This window comes from Meriones unguiculatus, chromosome 12, assembly GCF_030254825.1.
Source record: "Meriones unguiculatus strain TT.TT164.6M chromosome 12, Bangor_MerUng_6.1, whole genome shotgun sequence".
Lineage (NCBI taxonomy): Eukaryota > Metazoa > Chordata > Mammalia > Rodentia > Muridae > Meriones > Meriones unguiculatus.
Window position 1 is genome coordinate 82,504,047 of NC_083360.1, and position 23,715 is coordinate 82,527,761.

General features: G+C 40.3%; 1 protein-coding gene across 8 annotated transcripts in view; it reads left to right on the forward strand.

Annotated features, from left to right (window-relative positions):
* The window catches only part of Dab1 (DAB adaptor protein 1), a 1,075,378-nt gene that overhangs the window by 513,394 nt on the left and 538,269 nt on the right, over window positions 1-23,715 (forward strand). For all 8 annotated transcript variants that reach the window (XM_060366061.1, XM_060366058.1, XM_060366060.1 and 5 more), the window contains one exon: window positions 6,253-6,326. The gene's annotated coding sequence lies outside the window, so the exon portion shown is untranslated. The remainder of the gene's footprint in view (window positions 1-6,252; window positions 6,327-23,715) is intronic.

Here is a 23,715-nt window from a genome sequence, read left to right on the forward strand (position 1 = left end):
GCAGTCACTGCTCTGGCAGCTGCTGCAGGGTCGCTCTGGATTAGAGCAGCATGTGGTCCTTGTTGGTTAAATTCCAGATCTCTTACTACAGCCTGGCCGAAGCACCAGCAGATAGGACAGGGGTGGGTTGCAATCACACTCACGGAAGCTAAGAAGCCTTCTGCTCCTCAGTGGGGAAATTGCACAGCGTCATTGGTTCCTCTAAGGGTCTTACAGCTTTCACCTCTGCTGTGACTGGAGGCGTACAAATTAGCAAACTGTAGGTACAGTTAGTACATATGACAGTTCTGCCACCTCATTAGACTCCAATGTGGAATTCTGAGAGCTATTCCCATGAAATTCCCGTGGTTTGTCATTACTCTTCACATCAGTGACTCTTGCTGAGATACAGTTAATCCCTGTGAATTAACAGTATTAACATGCTGGGTCTATAGCTGGACCTTCTCTCACCTCTGTACAGCTTAGACACAAGAAGACCACATCGATGCTGGGTTTCTGGGTTAAGTCAGATGCTTAGACATTCTCGCCAAATTTGTACAATTATCTGTGTAACATACCGAATTAGGTGACTTACCATTTTGTCTATGCCTACCATACAAATATCATTGTGCAAACTCTTTCATTGTGGTGCTTGGCACCACAGCACATCTGCAACTAGAGTGAATTAACTAACATTCAGAAAGGAAAAACGGTGTATCCAGAGTTATACAAACCTCATTGTATTAATAAGAAAACATTCTAAATTCTTCCAGAATTATGACAATCACCAAAGACGTGAAAACTCGGTGAGACAAATGCCCAAATAGCAATTTTCCACTGACATAGTTTGTGTGTGTGTGTGTGTGTGTGTGTGTGTGTTTGTGGGTGTCCTTGTAGGTGTGTGCATGTGTAGATGTATAGAAATGGAGGCAAAAGGATGATGTTGGGTGTCTTTCTCACTTGCTTTCTATATTAGTTTTGAAACAGTCTTTTATGAACTGGAAACACACTGATTGACAGGTTGTTTGGCCAATTCCAGGGATCCTCCTTTCTCTATCCTCCCAGTGCTGGGGTTACAGATGCATGCTTCCACACCCTACTTTTTATATAAGTGCTGGGGATCCGAATTAAGCTCCTCATGCTTAGTTAGCAGTAAACACTTCATCCATTCATTAACCCTTCTACCCTGCCTCTCCACTGAACTTTTTATATCACAAATAGGATAATTCTTACTGAATCTTTATTATATTACATCTAAAGACAGAATGAAAAATACCTACATTGAACTACACGGAGAATGTTTAGAATCTTCCTAGCTGTCCAGAACAGAGACTTTTCCTGGCTTCCAGATGCTCCCAATGGGAAAACTACAGTATTATTCTAAGGCTTGCATGTTGAATAAGGCCACAAGATCAAGTAAGGGTTGATCAGAATAGTTCTTAGGCAGTTTGGGCCACAAGAACAGAACTACACTTGATTGCTTGGCAGTTTATATCAGTTTTCATTGCCTATAAAAGAAGGTCTGTTTAGTTTATTATTTAATCCCCACGATCAAAGCAGTTTTTGACACATTTAGGCTGTCAGCATGCATAGGAATGAAGAGGTAGATGGAAGGATGCGGTGGACAGAAACGCCCTATTGGCTGTGAACACTCAGGATAAAATCATAGTCCTTGAAGTGTCATAGGCATTTACAGAGGAATGGGAAAAATGTGAGGACTTTGTGTAAGATAGATAACTCATTATAAATCAATGCTGAAATGATAAACCCAAAATTAAATGTGACCTGCTTAATACATATTTATTCAGAAAAGTGGTAAAATACTTGTATCATACAAACATTATTCATTCTAAGTAGACTAAATGTGAAAGGCATTATTGTAGACTATTAAAAAAAAAAAAAAAACTAGAAGTCTATACACTGGAGGCCCTGAACCAGACCAATGACTCATTACAATGAACATTTACAAGTAAAGATGTTTGGCCAAAAGGGTATTCTGTGTGACACACTGCAGCTTCCAGTGTAAGATTTTGTTTTGTTTTGTTTTGTTTTTTTCTGTATTTTATTCTTTCTTTTCCTTTTAGCGAGGCAGGTTGCAAGAGCAGAGGACAATCATGAAGTAACGGGATTAAAATAAATCTTTTTTTAAGTTAAGAGCAGCAACAACAAACAAACAAAATAAATAAAGATTTATCACACACACACACACACAAAAAAACAAAACAACAAAAACAAAAAAACAGACTAAGCCCTTACCTTAAAGACAAATATCTGTATACTTTTTCATGTAAAAAATATTTTTAAAGTTATATATTTATTGGTCTGGAGAAATGGTTCAGTGGTTAGAACACTTGCTCTTCTTGTAGAAGACACAGGTTGATTCATGCTACCTATACAGCAGCTCATAACTATCTGTAACTCTAGCTCCAGGGGATCCAGTGCTGCCTTCTAGCCTCTGTGGGCACTGGGAACACATGTGATGCACTGACATACATACAGGAAAAACAGTTATGTACAGAAAGCGATGTGTGTGTGTATGTTTTAAATTGTATGTTGCTATAAACAAAGTAAAAAGTCAAAGTTTGGATTAGAGAAAAATCGTAAATTTTGTAAGTTGTACCTACCTAAGGTCTGTAATTGTACTACCTAAGGTCTGTTAGCCAAAGCATAGAGATGGAACCAAGCATAACTATAACAAGCTCCTGTGTCTCTCTACATGCCTCGGTCAGATTTTATCATTTACAGTTGATTGTGCAGCTTCCTGTAATTGGAAAGGGAGCTTCCCAGGACCTATGCTCACACTGATTTTAAGACTTTCTAGTGTGCACTAAATGTCCCATGTAAAACTGAGCTCCTGACCATTCTCAGCACTGTTTACTGCCTGCTCTGGCTTTTCCTCCTCTCCATCTGACTGACAGACTAGGCATTTGGCTTTCTTTCTTTCTGCATTTTGTCTTCCTTCTATACAAGTCCATTGAAAACTGGGCAGAAAAAAAAAAAAAAAAAAGCAAATGGCAGAAGGAAAACCGTAAGCAGCCAATAAAGTACAGAAGACCTCTTTCTCAGCAGTAGTTAGAGAGGTGTTAATAAAGTACTAGAAGATATTTTGCATTCATAAGCTTAGGGAGTCTGGCCTGGAGAGATGACCCAGTGGTGAAGGGCACCTGCTGTGCTTGCAACAGACCCAGGTCTGAGTCCTAGCATCGAACAGAGATACACAACCATCTGTAACTCCAGTTCCAAGGGATCCGATGCCCCTAGATCCCTACCAATACTCACATCTACATAGCCATATGCAAGACCCACAGCGAAACATAATTAAAAATAACAAAATTAAGTTAAAAATAAGTTTTAAAAATAGATTGAACAACCTGAAAAGTCTCGCCACATGAAAATGTGAAATGATGCTGGATTAATATAAACACACCTATCAACCTGATGGAGCAATGGGTAATGTTGAAGATGGATTTTGTGTCTGCCTTGGCAAACTCAGTGTTGAATTTGCTCTCGTACCTCTGCACCTTAGAAGTATACGCAATGTCTCATATCCATTTGTGTTGGCACAATAATACTGGACAAAATAAGCATGCTCCTGATGGATGCCTGCAGTTTGAATACCGTTTACACAGAGTTTCGAAACATTCAGTACTGGTTTTATGGTTAATGTACACGTGTGCTTTAGAGGCTGCAACACAGGCATAGTGATGTTGAAGAGCAGTTACCTTTGGGGTCCTAAGAAAATGTTTATGTCTGAGTTTGCCTCCATCTATATGTCTGGCATTAACAGAGAAAGACCTGGAGCACAGATGGAATGGCAGAGTGCTAAAACCCAGGCAGGCTGGTGACACTACGTGTCTTACTATTATAATCATGTCTATATTCAACTTCACACTTGAAACAATTCACAAGAAAATAAAGCAGAGAGCACTTAGGTGTAGCTTTGAGGGAAGAGAGTTCAAGCCATGGTCTACCCAGAAACACAGCCCAACACGTAAGATTGTAGGTTAACATTTGTTGGGGTACCTTTGTTTATTGCAATTAAAAAGGGACCAGGCTTAAGAACTAGACATTCTGGGTTGGAATCTTGACTTGCATACCACTGAGATGTTCCAGTCTGAGCATCAGTCTTCTCATCCTTAAAGTGGACAATAAATCCTAGATGGACACACACACAAAAAGAAGTAGAGAACAATCAACTTTACAGACAGTCAAATCTTCAACAAAATCAATGACCCATATAAACCTTCAGCTAAATAATAAAAAAAAATTTCACTAAAATCAGAAGTGAAATGAAACACAATTTTACAGATATTCCACAAAATAAGAATTATGAAGTGGGAAAATGAGAGGTAAATATTAAGAGTGTGACATTGGGCCAAGGCTTGTGGTGCTTGGCATATATCATGGCTCATACTGAAGCCAAAGGTGGGCATGTGGACAATAGCACGAGGTACTGATCTTAAAAAGACATACGTCTCAAGTCTGTTCCTGAAATTCATGTTTTCTGTCATTTTATCTGTTTATAAAAACAGATAAATAAACTCATGGAAAATAAGCCCATTTTATTTATAAGAAAACTAAGCATTATAAAGGCCCAAACAACTACTAAAGTGAGAGCAGGGGCTGTCTCTGACTGTGTTCCCTGCTTTTAGAGCCTTTTCCTCCTACTGGGTTGCCTCCTGCAGCCTTAATAGGAAAGGTGATGCCTAGTCTTACCGCAACTTGCTATGTCATGCAGTGGCTGGTTGATATCCACAGGATGTTTTCTGAGGAGAAATGGAGGAGGAGTGGATGAGGCGGGGAGAGGGAAGGTGGAGGGCAAGACTGGGAGGAGAGGAGAGAGGAAAAACTGTGGTCGACCTATCAGATAGATAGATAGATAGATAGATAGATAGATAGATAGATAGATAGATAGATAAAGGACCCATTATTTGCCCAAGTTTACCCGAATTACCAGCTCTTCCTCCAGAGAAGTATAAACACAAATTAAAATCCTGTGTACATTTCAGTAGTTTTATGAATAGACAATTGAATTTCTATAAAACACCACTATTATCTATCCCTTTGGGCAGGGAGTCAACCAACCATTACTGATGAAAACTAATGACGAATACCTACCTTGTTTATGTATTTGTAACTACAAATACGTAAAGGAATGAATTGTTGCAGTGGAATATCACTAAGTATGTAATCTTGCCTTAAAGAGATTCTTGGTCTTGGAGTACACTGAAAGATCACTAAGCTGTAGTAGTCCGTTATGCTCGTGGCCTTGTTATTTCCAATAGACTCCATCTCACTGATGTCTGTGAAAACCTGCTGCTTTCTACTTGCTATCCTCTTCCATCAATCCAGTGAAACTTTTCTTGATTATTATGATTCTTTTGGCCAATCGGTTTTCTGTTGCTAAAGTATTTTAGTCAATTACTCACTCAGTCTTCTTTTTATGCAGCAAATGCTGATTGAGTGTCTGGTTTAGGATCATGGAAAGCAAAGGTTAGTGACAAGGGACATCTTCATCAGGGAAGCCCATGACTACATGGAGGAGGGGAGGAAAATATGTACCTCAGTGCCAGGTGACACCTTCAGAAAGCTGATCTCCCTGGAATCAAGGAGCAGGGAATTCCCAGCTAAATAAGGAGGTGTGGGGAAAGTGACATGGAAATTGTGATGTTAGAGCTGAAAATGTTTATTTCTGCCAAGATAAAAATACAAGATCTTTGTAGGAACATTGGCAAGTATAAAAAAAATAGGAGAAAACTCTAAAATTATTCTACAAATGTACCCACTGTTATATTTTAAACTTCTCCGCAGATGAGTTCAAACTTCATCAACAATTTTGTTATATCAGACAAGACATATTTCCTGTTTTGTAATTTTTAATCTTGTTTTAAAGATGCATAGTACCATCCCTTTAAGAAATACTAGCATTCATGACATCATGCTTCTACTGACTCCCTCTAATAAGTAACAGTGTTAAATATTTCTGTATATAAATATGGGTGTGAAGTTACGGTTGCTTTCCTTAAGAACAAACCCAGGAGGTGAATAATTCTAATGAACTGCAGATGATGTTACATCTGTCTATGCCTTACACTTACCAATAACTGTTTGTTGGGTTGTGGTGGTGGCATTTTTATTTTATCATTGTCGGTATTCTCTAGGCCTATATATATTGGGATGGCGAAAGGCTGGTATATATTAGAATGGGGAAAGAGGACAACATTAAATAATTCATGCTCAGTCTTTCTATTATCATGTTTCATTTGTTTACAGCATTCAGCAAGACATGGTGGTGATCCAACACGCTAAGTCTTCATGATTGAAGGACTCTTTCCCACAAGGCAAAGGTAAGTATTTGAGTCTGGGTGGGTCTTCTGATGGAAGGATACTCTTTCTCCTGGGGAAGGTTGCTCATAAATGTGTCCGGCTTATCATGAAGCAAGGATGGCTTGTGTGCATTGTGTGCTTAAAACAGGTTAGAGTGTCCATGGAGTCTTAGGAAGTTGTCATTGAAAGTGGATCTCCTCTGATCCAGTTCGTTTGTGCTTGAAATAATATTAATTCTCTTTCTCCTTCTCCTTCTCCTTCTCCTTCTCCTTCTCCTTCTCCTTCTCCTTCTCCTCCTCCTCCTTTTACTCCTCCTCCTTCTCTTCCTCCTCCTCCTCCTCTTTAAGTACCTAGCCAATATCGTCAGGAGCCTTGGGTTTTCCAGTATGGATGTATTAGCTTCTTGTAACAGATCCTCTTACGCTGGTCTCACTCACAAACAACAATGTACGCTGTCTTTTCTCACTTTCCAGCCATTTCAATACATTTTCCAAGGGAAGGAAGCATTCTTGATTGTAGACAATAAAGTTAAACCATAGGTAAGATAAATGTTTCTACCTAAGTAACAGACTTGGGGATTTATGAGCTAAAGAGACAAGTACTATTATTTTGAGTTCCTAAACTTTTAAATGATGGCAACATTGAATTATGTACCTCATGCAGGAGCCAGGAAGGCACAATTGAAAACGCCCATTCCTTTGATAAATTAGTAGCATCCATTCTAATATCTATTTCTTGTGTACTGGGGATGGTGCCGAATGAATCACAGACTGGTGGATGGATGTTCCATCCAACACTTTTAATTAGCTGCTCTGCCTATTAGCATGAGCAGAGTGTTGCTTTTCTGCCATAGATTACTCCCCAACCACCCCCCTTAGCTGGCATAGAAGTCTTATTCTCCACAAGGTAATATTCATCTCTTCCCCAGCCAGACAAGCATAGAAAATTAAACAATGGTCCGTTAAAAAAAAAAAAAAAGCCCAGATGATGTATTTATCATTTCCAGTTTATGTGAGTTTGCAAGGCAAATACAAGTGGGAGCTATTTGCAATGGGACCTTGGGGAACGAGGGACTGGAGAGGGAACTGGGAGGCCAAAGGATGTGAGACTTGTGAAAAAGAATCATTAAAAATATGAGGTGCTGCTGAAGACAGAAAACGTTAATTACTCCAAGGAACTCAAATGCCACTAGTCATTTAAGTGACCCAGCAAGGAAACTAAGAACCTTTTCCTTCTAGTTTCTACAGCCACGAAGGAGGGGGCTGGGAATCCTAGGCTGTCAATTTCGGTGCATCCTCCATGACTTATTGACATGCTCAGCTGACTTGTGCCCCAGATTCCTCTAATGAGAGGAGTTAAATGAGAAATGCTGTTGTAGCCAGAGAACTCTCACCCTGTGGGCTGTCCAGGGGTGCTCGGGTGAGCTTACAGCACTGCATCTGCCAGACCTGAGGGAAGCCTATAACTCACCAAGTGGGTGGAAGAGGAGGCCACCCAAACCTGGCCTGAATCTGATTTTTCTATTGTAGCCTTTTCATCCACAAAGCTATTCTCTGGGGTGGAGTTAATTTGGAGAGACAAATTAAGGCTTTCCAGGGAAGACTGGGGAGCAGTCACTTCCAGAAACAGATATCGCTTCTAGCTTGCCTGTCTAATAAATCTCTCAGAAGCTTCGATGTTATAGACAGAAGTTGAAAAAATATCTACGTAATGACCTCAGAGTTTAACATCAGGAAGCACTGATGGGGCAGAAGCTTTACAGCGGTGGGCCCTGCCTACACTCAGGAAGTCAATGGACAATTTTAAAGTTTGCCACTAAGAGGCTCTGACCCCCATGTATTGTGCTAGTCCTCCCAGTCTCTGTTGGATCACTTTAAAAGTGAGAAAAATAATATCTATTTTCAGTGATTTCAGAGGTCAAAGCACCCCCCAAATTGCATTGAAGGGTGGCTGTATCACACACATGTGGTGTCCTTATTATCCTATGTTAAAGTCTTAGCCTTTAAGCATTGAGGCAACTCAGTGGTCTATTTTCCTTCGCTGGGTCAAGGTTAAGGGACTTGGTAGTATTTTCCCAGTTTATTTCCTTAAGAATGATGGGCAAACAAGCTAAAGTGTGTATGGAGCATGGCTTTGAAGGAGGTTGGAGCCCCGGATATTCACATCCAGGGGCGAGCCTGGAGACCACCGCTCCTCCAGCAGCTGCAAGCCTGGAGATGAATCATGGGAAGGCGCAATGCTCTGAGGCCAGCTAACCCCCAAAGGTGGTGGAAGAGTGTTTCAAAGGTCACTTGTTCTTGAGAAGAGATGGCAGTTGAGTGATGTCTGTGAGGCTGGAAGGAAAGGAGAGCATTGGGCATCATTTGAAATCCATCCAGTCTTGGTAACCAGCATGAGGAAAGCATAAAGGAGAGACCGGTGAGTGACTCTAAGCCTTACATTGGTCCCCTCCCCCCCACCCAGGGACCTGTAGTGACAGTAAGATGAGAAAAGGTGTGGATACAGTTCATCCACTCAAAGCTCATCGAGGTAAACCATTGACTACCGGGTACAAGAGATGGGAACAAGCCAAGGAAAGCAATGCTTGGAAGTGTGGTGACAGGGAGGGTGGTATCTGAGCTAGAGCTCAGAGGCTGAGCAGCCCTGTGCTGGATGAGAAGGAATTCAAAGCAGGCATTCTACAGAAGGCCAGCTGCTCCCAGCAGCAATGGGCCACAAGCAAGAGGCCTGTCCCCAGCCAGAGCTTTGTGCACCGGTTTTCACTCAGTGGTGGTCAAAGGCTTCCAAAACAGACTGCCTGCCTGTCCTTTTTGCTGCCCTCTTAGGGACCTGAGGAGGCCCAGATGCATACTGAATAACTGGTGAAGACAGTGTTTCAATTCCTTGGTGTTGTTTATAGCTGTTTGTCTGTTACCTTTGAAAGTCTTTAATCGTCACAACTGATCTGTTGACTATTTATCATGTTAACTTGATTTTGCCACTATTATTTACACATACAGACATGAGAGGTGAGTCATTTTGCCTTCCTGCTTTAGCAGGGAAATAGCATCAAGGCAGGAAATATATTTTACATGTATATATGTGTGTTTGTGTGTGTGTATCACATATGTTCATGTATCACCCATGAAGGCCAAAAGAGGGTGTCAGGTGCCCTGGAACTGGAGCTGCAGGTATTTGTGAACTGTCTGACATGAGTGTTATAAACTGAATTCAGGTCCTCTGTAAGAGAAGCAAGTATTATTATTATTATTATTATTATTATTATTATTATTATTATTGAGCTCTTTTTAAATTAATTATAGTTCATTCACTTTGTATCCCACCTGTATCTCCCTCCCTTTTTTCCCTCCCAATCCCTGCTCATAACCACTGATTTATTTCTCCTCCCCAAGACAGGAAATATTTGCCCTGCTAGTCTGCCTTTTCTTCCTCCCTGCCCCCTTCTTTAATTCATCCTTTCGGTGCCTCGTATTTACCTCCTTGTTTCTGTTTTTTTCAGACTCCCTCTGTACATCTGTGTTTCCTCTTTCTTGAAGTAGAGTCACACATTTGCCAACTTAAAAGGAAATGGGAGATTCTAGATAGAAGGCAGCTCCACTGTAAAAGTTTAAAGAGGAATCTTAGCAATGTGGCAGTTCCCTTTATCTCTTATGTTTGATGGTGGTGTTGGAGGTTGCCTTCTGAAACTGAATGTCTGAGATTCAGATATCTGCTCCAGCACATAATATCTATTTGACATTGAGCAAACCAGTCTCTTTGAAATTCAACTTTTATAGCAGCCAAACTTAGGAGACAGATTCTTTCCATTCAGGACTATTGGAAGAACCCAACAAGATAATGTATATGAAGGGGCCTGGCACATTATGTACTCTTAATTTCTAATGTTAGCTCTTATTGTTGTTTGTAATGATACATTCCTATTAGAAACCTTTAAAATGCAAATATATTGATTGTTCCGTAACAAGGAAGATGCTGTGGAGACATTTTCTTACACTATAGCTGGTCTTAGAAAATGGAAAGCCAGAAGAACAAAGGCACTGAAAGGAGCTGATCTCTGAGTATGCTGAAAGCCCTCCTTTGCTGGAGTGAATGGGGTATTGACCAATCAGATTTCGGAGACTTTTTCAGCTAAGTCAGCTCTCTCCTAACTGCAGTGTCCTTCCCTGATAGCATGGGAGCTTTATAACATGCCAACATGGCTAAATTTAAGGATGATACATGGAACCCAGTCTCTTGTATGTGGCCACAGGGTTTGGAAATAGAGAAGTCTAGTCCTTTGGCTCCAGAGCTGCTGCTGGGCAGGCCAGAGCTCAGCCACCTGGCCTGGAACAGCACTGAGACCTGTAGCTACCTTTTCTTCCCCAGTTTCCTCCCAACTTTTCCATCTCCTTTCATATGTTACTGAGTTTATACTAAAAGACTCAACTTACTTAAGGAGAAGGCTTGCCTCAGCGCACAAATGTGATGGTCCGAGGTAGTGGTTGGTCATCCTTCTTGCTGCGGACCTGTGGCGAGGCTTCACATTGAGACAGAGCATGATAGAACACAGATATTTATCTGATTTCCCAGAAGCAAAAGAGAGGAAGAAGAAGCCATGTTAGCACCTTCAAGGGCCTTTTCCCTAGTGACCCAGAATATCTCATTAGGCCCCATCTCTTAAAGGTTGCACCACTTCTCACTAGCTCTACCTTGAGGCCCACACATTTAAGAAATGAGCCTTTGGACAATGATCAATATCCAAATGACCTCGGTGTACCTAATGTCTTGACCAGAGGCCCTGGCTTCTACACATCACCCACACCAGCAAGCTGAGAAGCCATCAATGCCATCATTCCAGTAAGTTCTCAGAGGCCTCTGCTCATTCTCCAGGGTTCTCTGCTGCTTCTGATCTTTTCATTGTAACCATCTCCCTTCATAATGACCTGATAAGTAGACTTCTGGCTCTAGCACTAGGTATGAGGCCACAGAGCTTAGCCCGCTCCCATACTGCATTGTAAATAACTAAATAAATAACATATGTGCATTCATTAAATATATACTTACATACACTATATGTTCATGTGTGTGAAAAGCAGAGCCAGTCTCTAGGACATATATACGTATATATGTATGTATGTTTACAAACACACATGCAGCTAGATATACACAAGCACACATATAGCTGATCTACTAGTGTTTGTTTCTCTGTCTCTGGTTGACCTCACATAGATATTCATGAGCTGTCATAATGGAGAATTCTCTGTTTCATGGGCAGACTGTCATGTTTCTATGTCACTGCAAGAATTAAGCTTTTAATCCCAAGATGTTTTTTTAGGCTATGATACACCCCACATTCTCCTTATTATTGTCCTGTCTCCATCCTAAATCTTTTCACAACTTTTTACTGTCCTGGGCCCCATCCACTTACAGTCTTTCTGTTTCCTGTCAGATAAGCTTTAGGATAAGGCCCTTAATAAAATTAAGCCCACAAACATGATGCACAGAACCCTTTCTTTCTGTTATCCCACATCATCAGAATGCTCTCCTCCTTGGAATGTCTCGATTGTGGGTATTTACAAGGCCCAGGGTAGAAGCAAGGGAAACCACAGCATCAAACTCAGAAGGTAGGTGCTGGACCCTGCTACCCCAGAGTGCTGACTGCATCTGTTCATTTAGCCTCAGGGGATGTCAGGTGTGAAGTGGACACACTTCCCCTCACCTGCCCATCCCCAGACTGAAGAGCTCTAAGTTCTGGAGACCTTACTGCTCTCAGTCTATCTCTACAGGCTCAGGGGAGTTCCTGTTTGAGTTACGGGAATGATGACTATGACCGAAAGTTGAGCACAGGTCTGGTGGCAAAGGCCTGGAATCCCCGCTACTCAGCTGTTTAGAAGAGAAGGACAGAAGACTCCATGATTAAGGCCTGGCTGAGTTCAAGGCCAGCCTCGACAACTCAGTGTGACCCTGTCCCAAAATGAAAAGGAAACCGAAACCCGAGGTTCTAACTCAGTGGTGCAGCATTGCCTAGACACATATGTTCAGTGCTCAGTGCTGTCAAAAGGAAAGCCACGTTTTAGAACTCCCAGGAGCAGTAAATTGGAACAGTATTTTTATTAAAACTAATTTTTTTAATTTTAGCTGGGATATAGTTATGAATGCATATGGGGTACACGGATACTCTGATTAACCTATACATTGCACAGTAACAAGATCAAGGGTACTTAGAATGTCCATAATTTTAAATATTTTCATTTCCTTGTGTGAGGAACATTCAGAATCATCCTTCCTAGTAATTTTGACAGAACCGCTGCAGCAATGTTAGCTGTAATCATGCCATGCCACGGGACAGCATGGCCACTCCTTCATGTTACTACTTATTGTTTAGCAGACTTATGCCCTTAATGTGATGTCCTCCGGGTTGATCCATGTTGCTGTAAATGACAGGTTATCCTGTGTGCATATCATATTTTCTTTAATGATCTATTGGTGGACGCTTACGCTCATTGCTCATATTGGCTGTTGTGAACAATCACAGTAAACACAGGAGGAGTCTGGGTGTCTCTTCAAGATACTGATTTCATTTCCTATAAATAAATAGCTAGTAGGAATGCAGGGTCCCGTGTAATCCCAATTTCAACTGTCTGGGGAAGCATCATACTATTTTGCTCAATGGCTCACCAATATGCGTTCTCATTGATAGCATACAAGAGTTCCATTTCTCCACATCCCGACATCAGTTCATTATTGTCACTCTGGTGCTAACATTTTAAAGTACATTTACCTATGATTTATAATGTTAAAGATTTTCATAAATTTTCCTGTGTGTGTGTGTGTGTGTGTGGTATAGTGTAGTGTGTGCACCAGAACTGTTGTTCAAGTGGGGTCTTATGTAGCTCAAGTTGGCCATGAACTTACTATGTATCTGAGGATGACCTTGGACATTTGATCCCCCTGACTTTACCCCTGGAGTGCTGGCATTATACGTATGTGCCATCACATCCAGCTTATGTCTTATAAGGAAACTGAGCCTAGGACTTGGTACATACTAGGGAAGTACTTTGCCAACTGAGCCACACCCTAAACCTGTATATCTTTTTTGGAGTGATGTTTCAATTCAAGTTCTTTGAATGTTTTTCAATGAAGTTTTTCTTGTTTTCTCCTAAGTTTTCAGTTTCTTTATGGATTCTGATACTAATTCTCTATCATTTGCATCGTTTATAAATATTTTTCTCCCATTCTATAGGTTGTCTCTGTTGATTCTATTGATTAATTTCTTTTCTGAACAAAATCTTTTAGTTTGATTAGGACTCATTTATTCTCTCTTTTGTTACCTGTGTTTTGGGGCTCTTATTTTAAACAGTTGTGATGGAGAAAAGGGAAGAGAGAAATTATGTAATTAGAATATAATGTCAAAAATAAAAGAATTTAAAGTAAAAAGTTGATCATACTAGTGTAATGAAGTATTTCTCCTATATTTCCTTTTAGCAGTTTTAGAATTTGGTCTTATATTTACTTTTTTAAATCTGTTTTGGTTGATAGGTGTATGTTAGTTGATATGTGTGTGTTGTGGGAAATTGTGGTCTAGCTTCATTCTTCTCTATGTACTCATCTAGTTTTCCAAGCACCACTTGTGGAAGAAACCATGTTTTATTTAATGCTGTTGTTGGTGTTAATGCCTTTGTAGAAAATCATGTTTTCCCCTGTTTTCTATTCTGTTTCTTTGGCCTACTTCACTATTTTTATACAATATTATGATGGTGTTTTAACTATCTTTCTAGTCTATTTTGAATTCAGGCAATGTAACAGAAACTTATATTTTTTAAATAAACACCTTGAATTTGTAGTAGCCCAAAATCTTGTACTATTCAGTATCTGTTATAGGCAATTTTCCCTCAAATCTTTCTTCAAATAGTTGAAGTAACTGAATGCATCTTAGTTCCTCTATACATGGATCTATATGTAAAAATTAATACACAAGTTTCTCTCCCTTGAACTGATATAATAATATCAAAAAAAGCATAAAAAATTGTCATGATAAATGAACCTGTCATAAAGCTGTCTACAAGATAGGAAATATATGCTATAATGAAGAGACTTAAAAAGCAGCACAATCAAGATATACAATTAAACATTCATCAATGGAGTCACCCTGAAAGATCTGCAGAGATGTTCTTTTTACGAGAAGGGCTGTCCTCTCAGATAAGCAGAAGAGATAATTCTTGTATCATCTTGGTGTGTGATACAAACAACCAATTGTTATCACACACAAATCTGGTAGAAAAATCTCAGTCATTACCAGATGCATGGCTCCTAGTTAGCTATGGAGAGGTTAAGGCCGTAATTAGAACTGCTTTCATAGTCACATTCCATCCTATTTCTCTAAACACACATATCATTGAACAACAGCCTAGAGTTAAAAACAGCTGCCTTGCCTCTATGTGTTCCCATCTCAACCATCAAAGAAATAATCTACACAACTTCTGTCCCACAGTAGGTCCTCACAAAATGCCTGATGGTAGGTGCATGTGTTATTGAATCACGAAGAATCTCAAGGGGCAAGTCGGCAATACATAGACATTATGTCAGCATCAGGGACGAGATGAAATGGGAAATGAATGCCCAGAAGAATTACTTTCCACTAAAGATTTAACAAGCCGATGCTCGTAACACCTCACTTCCCAAAGGTATCCCATTCAAAATGAGGGAAGCCACAGACAAGATTAAATTGGCACAGCTACAGGAGGTCTTGCCCACATGCGAAGAGCTGGATGTTATCGCCAGGCAACGGATAGATTTGTAACATGAAGACTTTTCTTTTTAGTTTTGAGGAGAAAAATGAATTTGATACAGGAGACCCCCAGAATTGATAAGAGAAGATTGGGGTGAGAAGAAAGGATTGTGTATGTGGTAAGTTTAACCAGGGAGGCTGAAAACAGGGATAGATTAGAGGAGAGGCCTAGGTAAAGGACCAAGTATATCCTGGAGCTACCTGAAACATCAGGATGTGTCCTGTGGCCTCAGATTGGCATTTGACCTGATGTCACCTGGGCAAGCAATATCAAAATAGGCACCTGCAGGAAAGCAAACGAGCTTCTAGTAAAGAGTACTAGCAATCCTGCTATATTAAAGTATATCACTGGGGAATAGGAGGCATCTAATAATGTTTTTATATGTGTGGGTATTTTGCCTGTGTGTATGTATATGTATGTGCCATGTACATGCCTGGTGCCCACAGAGGCCAAAAGAAGATATTGCATTCCCTGGAGCAAGGGTGACAGACACATGTGAGTCATTATGTAGATGCTGGGACTCAAACATGGGTCCTCCGTAACAGGAGCCGGTGCCCTTAATCCCTGAGCCATCTCTCTAAAAGCTGACTTGTTTGTGAAGTCACTTAACAGGGTGCAGTTGGCTCTTCACATGCACAGATGCTGCATCTGTGCATTTAGTCTATTGGATATTAAAAATACTTGAAAAAAGTTGCCTCTGTATTGAACATATAAGGACTTTTCCTGCTTTTTTTTTTCCACTAAATACTGTATTATAAATGCTTGGCTTTGTTTGGGTTATCAAAAATAATACAGAGCACAGAGTAATATTTAAAGCATGAGTGAAGATTATATAGGATATATGAAAATAAAACTATGTCATCTTTCATAGGGTACTTGAAATTACATAGATTTAAATGCCCTCGGGTTAGGGGTTTTTCCCAGATTCAATTCCCATAGACTCCAAAAGTCTACTTTATGTTATATTTGTTTGAATTTTCCTTCATTCTTTACTTTTTTGAGATTTTAATGAATACGTTCATTTCTTTTCTAGTACAAACAAAAGCTCATTGATGAAAGTTCTTCGATAAATATACATTTTATCAACTTTTTCAATCCAAAAAATACAACTTCTGAATTAAATTTTTCATGATAGCTTTAAATATCCCAAGCTTCCTGAGACTGATCCTCCAACCAAGGACTATGCATGGAGATAACATGCATAAAGAACTTTCATGCCGCCTGATGCTCTTCACCCAGCAACACCTAAAATGCATACTTTCTACAAAAGATATATATGTAAACACTGAGACTCATCTCTGCACTTAACTTGAATAAAGATATCACACACGAATTGTTGTTTTTATTAAAGAAAACAAACAAAACGATTTTATAAGGACCTTTTAGACTGTGTATTTATGCATTTTATTTTAAAATAAAGCACAGTACACAGAGCTTAGAAATCACATACAAGACAGAAAATAACCACAACCCTTCATTTGGATGAATTTCAACCTGTAGACCATGTTTTCGCAATGTTCCATTTCATATGAGTTTCATTAGATGGACATGTAATTAAAAGCTCTGGTTTGCTTCCCTTATAAGCATTTATCAAGCTTGCTGAATACCTCAATAATAAGCCTTCTAAGTGATTGAATAGTAACCTACTAAATGAGTGGGCTATTGGCAAACGGGTTGACTCACTCTTATACCTGGAGCTGTTTCTTTATTTTTAAGGTTGGCTTCCTTACAAGATTTTACTTTTGTCAATTATATATGAAGATTATATATATAAGACTTCCTCATGTTGGAGGTTTGTAGCACAAAGACAGTGTTTTAGTTAGGGTTTCTGCTGCTGTGAAGAAACACAATGATCATGACAAGTCTTACAAACAAAAACCATGTGATTGTGGTTGACTGGCTTAATGAGCAGAGCTTTAGTTTTGGTATCATGGCAGGAAGCAGGGAGGCAAGCAGGTAGATAGGAACCAAGAGTCCTACATCTGGATCTGCAGGCAGCAGGAAGAGAGGACACTGGGCCTGGGTTGAATATCTGAAACCTCCAAGCCCATCCCCAGTGACACACTTCCCCCAATAAGGCCACACCTCCTAATAGTGCCGCTCCCTATGAGCCAATAGGGTCCATTTTCATTCACACTACCACAAACAGCTTCTGACACCAACTTATAAATATTCCCTCTAACAAGATCATGCATTGTTTCCTTCCTCCTGATCCCCTCATCTTGCTCCCGTATGACAGTTTTGAAGAGCTATATGTGGCCGATGCCCTTGTCTCGGCCCCAGCATCACGTCTTTGTGAATCTTTTATTCCCTGTTGACCCATTAAGCAGCCTGTCCTGTGGTCCCAGTTTACAGAGAAAGATGCTCCTTCACTTTGCGCTGGAACTCAGCTGTCTCTGTGCATCTTATCCACTATCACCCCACCTCTTGGAAAGAGATGGCGTTGGCTCTTTGAAGAGTTGATGGCTCAAGCAGGATGGATTAGACCCTTTCTGCTAGAATGCCATGACTTCATTCACATATCTGTGTCTCTGTCATTATGCATGGCTCTCTGAAACTGGGAAGTGCATCTTTTGTATTGTTTCTTTAGTCATTAACGCAGTATCCAACACATCATGAAGTGTAGAATATCTGATGAGTGGGTCTATCAATAGATTTGGCAAATGGGATAGCCCTGTAACATGCTATGGAAAGAGTAGAATATATGCAAACTTGACAGATGGTGTCTCCTCTCCCTCGATTTAAAATGGCAAAGTGTTTTTATTAGCAAAGCACAGAGAGGAAACAGGAAAAAGACCACGTGGGAGTGCTGTAAAGAAACTGACTGTTGAAGATATGCGAAGACTTCAATTGATTTACTCACGCGCTTGCACATAGGCAGCTATTTTTATTCCATGGAAATGTGATCATCCTGTACAACTGCTGATGACATGCCAATGGACTTCTACGCCTTCCCGTCCATCCATGCTGACCTCAGCACTCTATTTTGCATCCTCAAACACCTGTACTGGATATCTGCTAGCAGATCAAGTTTCAAAAGAACTCCACTTCTTCTCTCTATGACTTCCCATCTTAGTGCACAGCAGGCCCAGTTTCCCACGGGCTCAGCCAGAATCCTTTAGCGGTCCGTCTCTTGTCATACCGTCTGTCTCATCCCCAAGCACACTGTGTCAGCTCTGCCTTCAGGGTTCATCCAGAAATTCAGATTCCAGCCACTTCTCTTCACTCTCATCACACCTCATCGTATCATGGCTTGTCTGCATTATAATAATGAGCTATGATTGCTTAGCTTTCAACTTTGTCCCATATTTTAAACACAAAATCAAGGTGTCTTTCAAATGTGCCTCCCAGTCTCTCTAAAAAACCCATCTTGGAATCCTCATGTGCACATTATACTATCTTTCCAGGCTGTTAAAAGATAATACTCTGGTTTAAAGGTTTAACAGATAGACACCTACTTGTCATGAGTCTGGAAACAAGTTCATAGTGTCTTTCTTGGCTAAATTATAGCCAGAAGCCACCTCCCTGTGCCCTCACATGGTGTTTCCTCTTTGCACACTCATAAGCATGCTGTGGTATATAATTCTTTTCTTAGGCACCAATCCCATGGACCCATAATGTCGCCTTATAGCCTCATTTAACCTTCTTGCTCTCCTAGGGACCTAGTTCTAAAAACTATCATCTTGGGTGTTGGTACTTCTACTGAAGCAATCTGGGAGAGGCGGCTCAGAGGTTAAGAGAGCTTCCTGCTCTTTCGGTGGATTCCTTTGGTTCCCAGCCCCCACATCAAGCAGCTAAGAAGTGCCTGAGACTACAGCTTCAGGGATCCAACACCCCCTTCTGGCCTCTGTGGATAACTACACACAGGTGCTATATATACACACAGACACATATATACACACACACACAAACAAAAACTTTAAAAATTTAATACATTATAAAACAGAACTAGGGAAAGGACATGATTCAGTACCAACCCTTCTATGTTCTACAAAGCCCTGTCCTCGTCACCTCAGCTGCTCTAGCCAAGCTGGCCTCTATCTAGCTGCTTATACATGTCCAACCCACTCCCACCCCCTGAAATACTACTCTGACCATACTTCTACCCAGACATGTACATCTACCCTCTGCCCTTCTGGTGTCTGCTTAAGTGACATTTTCACACTCTTTTTTCCTTGGATGTCTTATGTTAAACAGCACCTCTGCCCCTCCCCAGGCCTGTCCAGTGTGTGTGCCTATCTTTGTTGACTCTAAACCATTTCTCTCATCTACCAATATGCATTTGTTAAATTACTCATGGTACTTCACTCGATTGCCAGAAGAGAGAGTGACCCCTGGGAAGGCTAGGGGTTTACACCTTTTTGTTTACAAGTATTTTGCTGATGCACACATGCACAATAAATAGTTACTAGAAAAATCAACAGAAATTTCTTTCATGTTCATTAACATCTTTGCCTCAAAAAACTACTAAGATGTATATTATAATTTGATAAGTGAGGACAATAAGACGTCTAAGGGATGAGATAATTTATATGTATATATATGTAAGTTCATTTGCTGGGTGCTTAATGTCAGTAATGGATATGCAAACTTGTTTCTATTTAATCCTTGGAGTAATCCTAAAAGATTATATATTATTATCCCCAGTTTAACACAATGTGACTTAGAATGGTACAGTAGCTTGGCCAAGGGAATTGTAATTGAGTGGCAGCCTAGATGTGAACTCTAATCTGACTTCAAAGAGCTGGTTTCTAATCTATGATTATAGCCTGTATTTTTTTTCCCAGCACACTGCTTTGTACCAGGTACTATGACACTGCGAATTCATATGATATTCTTATCCTAATTTCAAAGATCAGATTCCTGAGGCTCTGAAAGCTCATTGTTTCAGGTTATATACCCAGCTGACCTAGAAATCCCTGTATCCCATTGCTAGCATTCTTCTTCCTTGCAGAACCTGATCTTGAACCTAAGACTTTCTACTGGCACAGACTGCCTAAGTTAACCCAAAAGTTCAAGATATTACATCCCTAGCACAACCTTGACTTAATAGTTCGCATTCTGATCTCAGTAGATGGTTGTGAACGTGAAGTCTGGGCTGACAAAGCAAATTGATGTGTCCACTAAAAATGTTGACAAACATTACATGATGTAATTATTTTATAAAGATTGTACAGTCCTTTCCAGGGTAAGTCAGCTTCTTTGTAGCTGTTCTTTTTCTTCCAAGGTACCTGGAAAGATGTATGTGTGTTTTGCTCAGCCTGTCCCCCTACCTCTAATGGCATTGCTTAAGTTCAGTAGCGGAGAGGGATAATTGAATCTATTTTTCAGACTTTCATCAGTTGACCATATTCTGGGCACATATTATTAGAACTGTGATAACCAGATATTTCTTAAAGTGGAGATTGTTGGGCCGAGAGAGGGAGATTATTAAAAGGTTTTACAGTACCAATGGAGGAAGCATATAGGACAGGTAAATTCCTCACACAGCCCCTCCCTTCAGCACAGAGCTCATTCAGACTGCCTTGCCAGGTTCGGGGTTATCCGTTCAGCATGTCCCCCTGTCTGCAGTCTGGCTTCCCTGTCTGCATCTCTGCCGCACGGTAGTAGGCTAGTGAATTTCAAAGTGTGGCTCCTGGGCGAGGGTCAACATCACCAATGGTCCCTGGGAACTTTTGACACCTCCGACGTATCTGAACCTAGGGTAGAGCCTAGCCCTCTGTTCTCACAAGGCCCCAGAAGATTCTCACGCGAGAACAAGCTTGAGAACACTGAGTCAGAAGAAAGGATCGTTATTTCTTTCTCTCCTCTCCTCACAGCCCTACAGGTGCCAGACACCAGTTGAAGCTCTCACCCCGACTCTTTAGCTGGAGCCACGATTAAAGTAGATAGAGAGCCTGGCTGGGAACCAGATCTTGACATATCTTCACGCACAGCTTTGAGCTGAGTACAGGCAACAATATGTTTAACTGTGGAGCATTCAGATAAGACACATTTATGGGTAATTGCCATCTGCTTTAAGAAAAATCTCATTACTAACCTTTCCCATTTTGATCATATCTTTAGTCTTATCTAATGCAGCATAATAAGAACTGCAGTTTAATTGAGTATATTCTATTTGCTTTAAAATTGTTATTAAAAAAAATCTATTTACTACATTTGAAACAAATAGTACTGCAACTCCTATTGAGGAGTGGAAATCTCCAGGCCCTTGAATAAACACAGCTCGCACAGTCTCATTCTTTTAAGCCTTACTTTCACTCTGTAACCTCACATTTAGAAAATTTAGTAACTTATTTTCTAAATTTAGAAAATTTACGGAAAAGTTTCTAAACAACACGCTTGTATTACTGTCTCTTGACTCACTGATTACAGACATTATCTCTTCGCTTCCTTTGGTTTAGGAGTGAGCATGCCGTCCTTCTGGGATTTTCTTACTTTCCTGGCTTCCCACAGCCTTCTCTGCCTTCTCTCCCCAGTGATGGATTCCCTGGGTGAATTGGTAAACTTATTGGTGGCATCCAGCTGCCTCTGAATCCCAGACCCTGCTGTTGTAACTCCCTCCAAGATGCTCAATCACTACCAGTTTTCCTCCAAGGCCCAAGGACACATGGCAGTCTCTCCTTGGCTGTGGTGGGTTCTGCTTCTGCGTTAACAGAAGACCCGCTTGAACTAGATACACACAAAGGTCCACACAAACACCCCCAAAGAGATTTTCCTTCATGGCTTTTAAGTGACATTTTGCTTTAGGAATGTATCTAGCAATTGCTTTTAGGACAGTTTTACATTTTTATTAAATTTCTTGAGTTATCATTTTCAGTTGATAGTTCATATTGTATAGTCAGGCTTTGTATTTGAAATAAAAACTCAGTGCTTCAACTTGTAAGTTCCCACATTTGTATTCTCTCCCTGGGAATATGCTAGGAAGGTCTGCAGTTTGAAACAGCAGTACTAACGTCAGCATTGTTTAGAGATGTAGATTTCTGAGCTTTTCCCATGTTCTGGGTAATATCCCAAATCTACTACCTGTATAAATTACTTTTCTCTCTCAACCCCTGTGTTAGTTCATCACACTCTGTTTTTTATCACATCCTACAGCTAGGGAAGTTGAGTCACAGAAAATTTAAATAATTTGTACCAATTCAAGAGACAGCTGTACTTCCATAAACATCAATTATAATGACCTTTTACGTGTCACTTGAAGTCTTTTAGAGACTCCATTATCCTTAAACCTTATACAACATTTGAAGTTTAGCTATAGTAGGTCCCTGGCCTCCCTAAACCACTTATGTTTCACAATCACATGCTTCTTGCTGCAGGCCGCTCCCTCAGAAATCCACAATGAAATCATGCTCCCTGACAAATAATTCAGATCTCTCCTGGTGTTGATCCTGCTCAGTGTACCAAGGCCCTAGGGCCTGGCTGAGTGGAGCTGGGGAGCAAGCAGCCTACATGAGACTCTTTTGGTGTTGATGCTTTAGAATTCTAACCCTCCCTTCTTTGTGTCCTGACACATTCCTTTACTCAATGTCATGTTCACTAGGTCTGTGTGATTCTATCATAGCTACCCTAAAAAAAAACAATGTGTATACATGTTATTACATTTATACTATGAATATTTACAGCTCTGAGACAAGGGTTCTGTGCTCATTTCCATGCTGTCATAGTGAGTCTACTTTCTCAGAGATTCTTTAAAATTGAGTGATAAGAATTCATTCAGCAAGAGCTGTACTAGTCTCTACAGAGCTGGGACTATCTAGATGTGTAGACTTTGTGCCAATTTGTCTTTCCTCATCATGTACAAAAAGTAAATTATTGTCCTTGCTCACAAAGATTAGCTCAAATTTCAGATTTTTTTTTTAATGACAAGAGCAAATCTATGACTACAACTGTACTTAAAAACAGCCATGTGCACTGTGATACTACAGCCATTACTTCTTGTTCCTATTCTCTGGATGAGCCAACACGGTTTGAGTTTTTTTTTTTTTTTTTTTTTTTTTTTTTTTTTTTTTTTATGATAAAATGGTACAAGGTAAAAACATCTGGCCTAAGAGCAGGAATCTTGCAAGTACCAGCACTGAGATTTGATCTCAAGCCTTTGGATTCTGAAGACAAAGTAATTTGACTGTCTCTTACTTACGTGTTGCCTTCTTCCTTTTTGAGACATAAACCCCAAGATATCCACCCTGAGGTTAAATAAATGACCTCATTTTTTTTTCCTCAGCAGAAATCATTACTTAGGTTAGCATGAAGAGACAGTTTTCCTGAGGTGAGGGTTGTCAAATACCTGAATGAGCTCTCAAGGTGGCTTATAAAATTTCCTCTTCCGTCATTCTCAAAAAGAATTGAGACAAGGACTTTTAAAATTGACACAGGTTGCCAATGACCTCTCAAGGTGTCCTTAGGCACTGCAAAGCTGCAGACCTAAAACAGCTCAAGACAATTGAAACCCAGAATCAGTTTCCCTGACACCGGCTCCTTTGTCTGTTTGTTGGTTTGTTGTCTTATTAATGAAACATTCAGAAGACAAAGCTAAGTGACTTTTCCCCTCTTATTGGTGAGCTTTTGCCCCCCCCCATACTCTGCCATGCCATTATCATAGCATCCAGGTGGAAGGGATAGCTTGGAAAATTGGAAATAA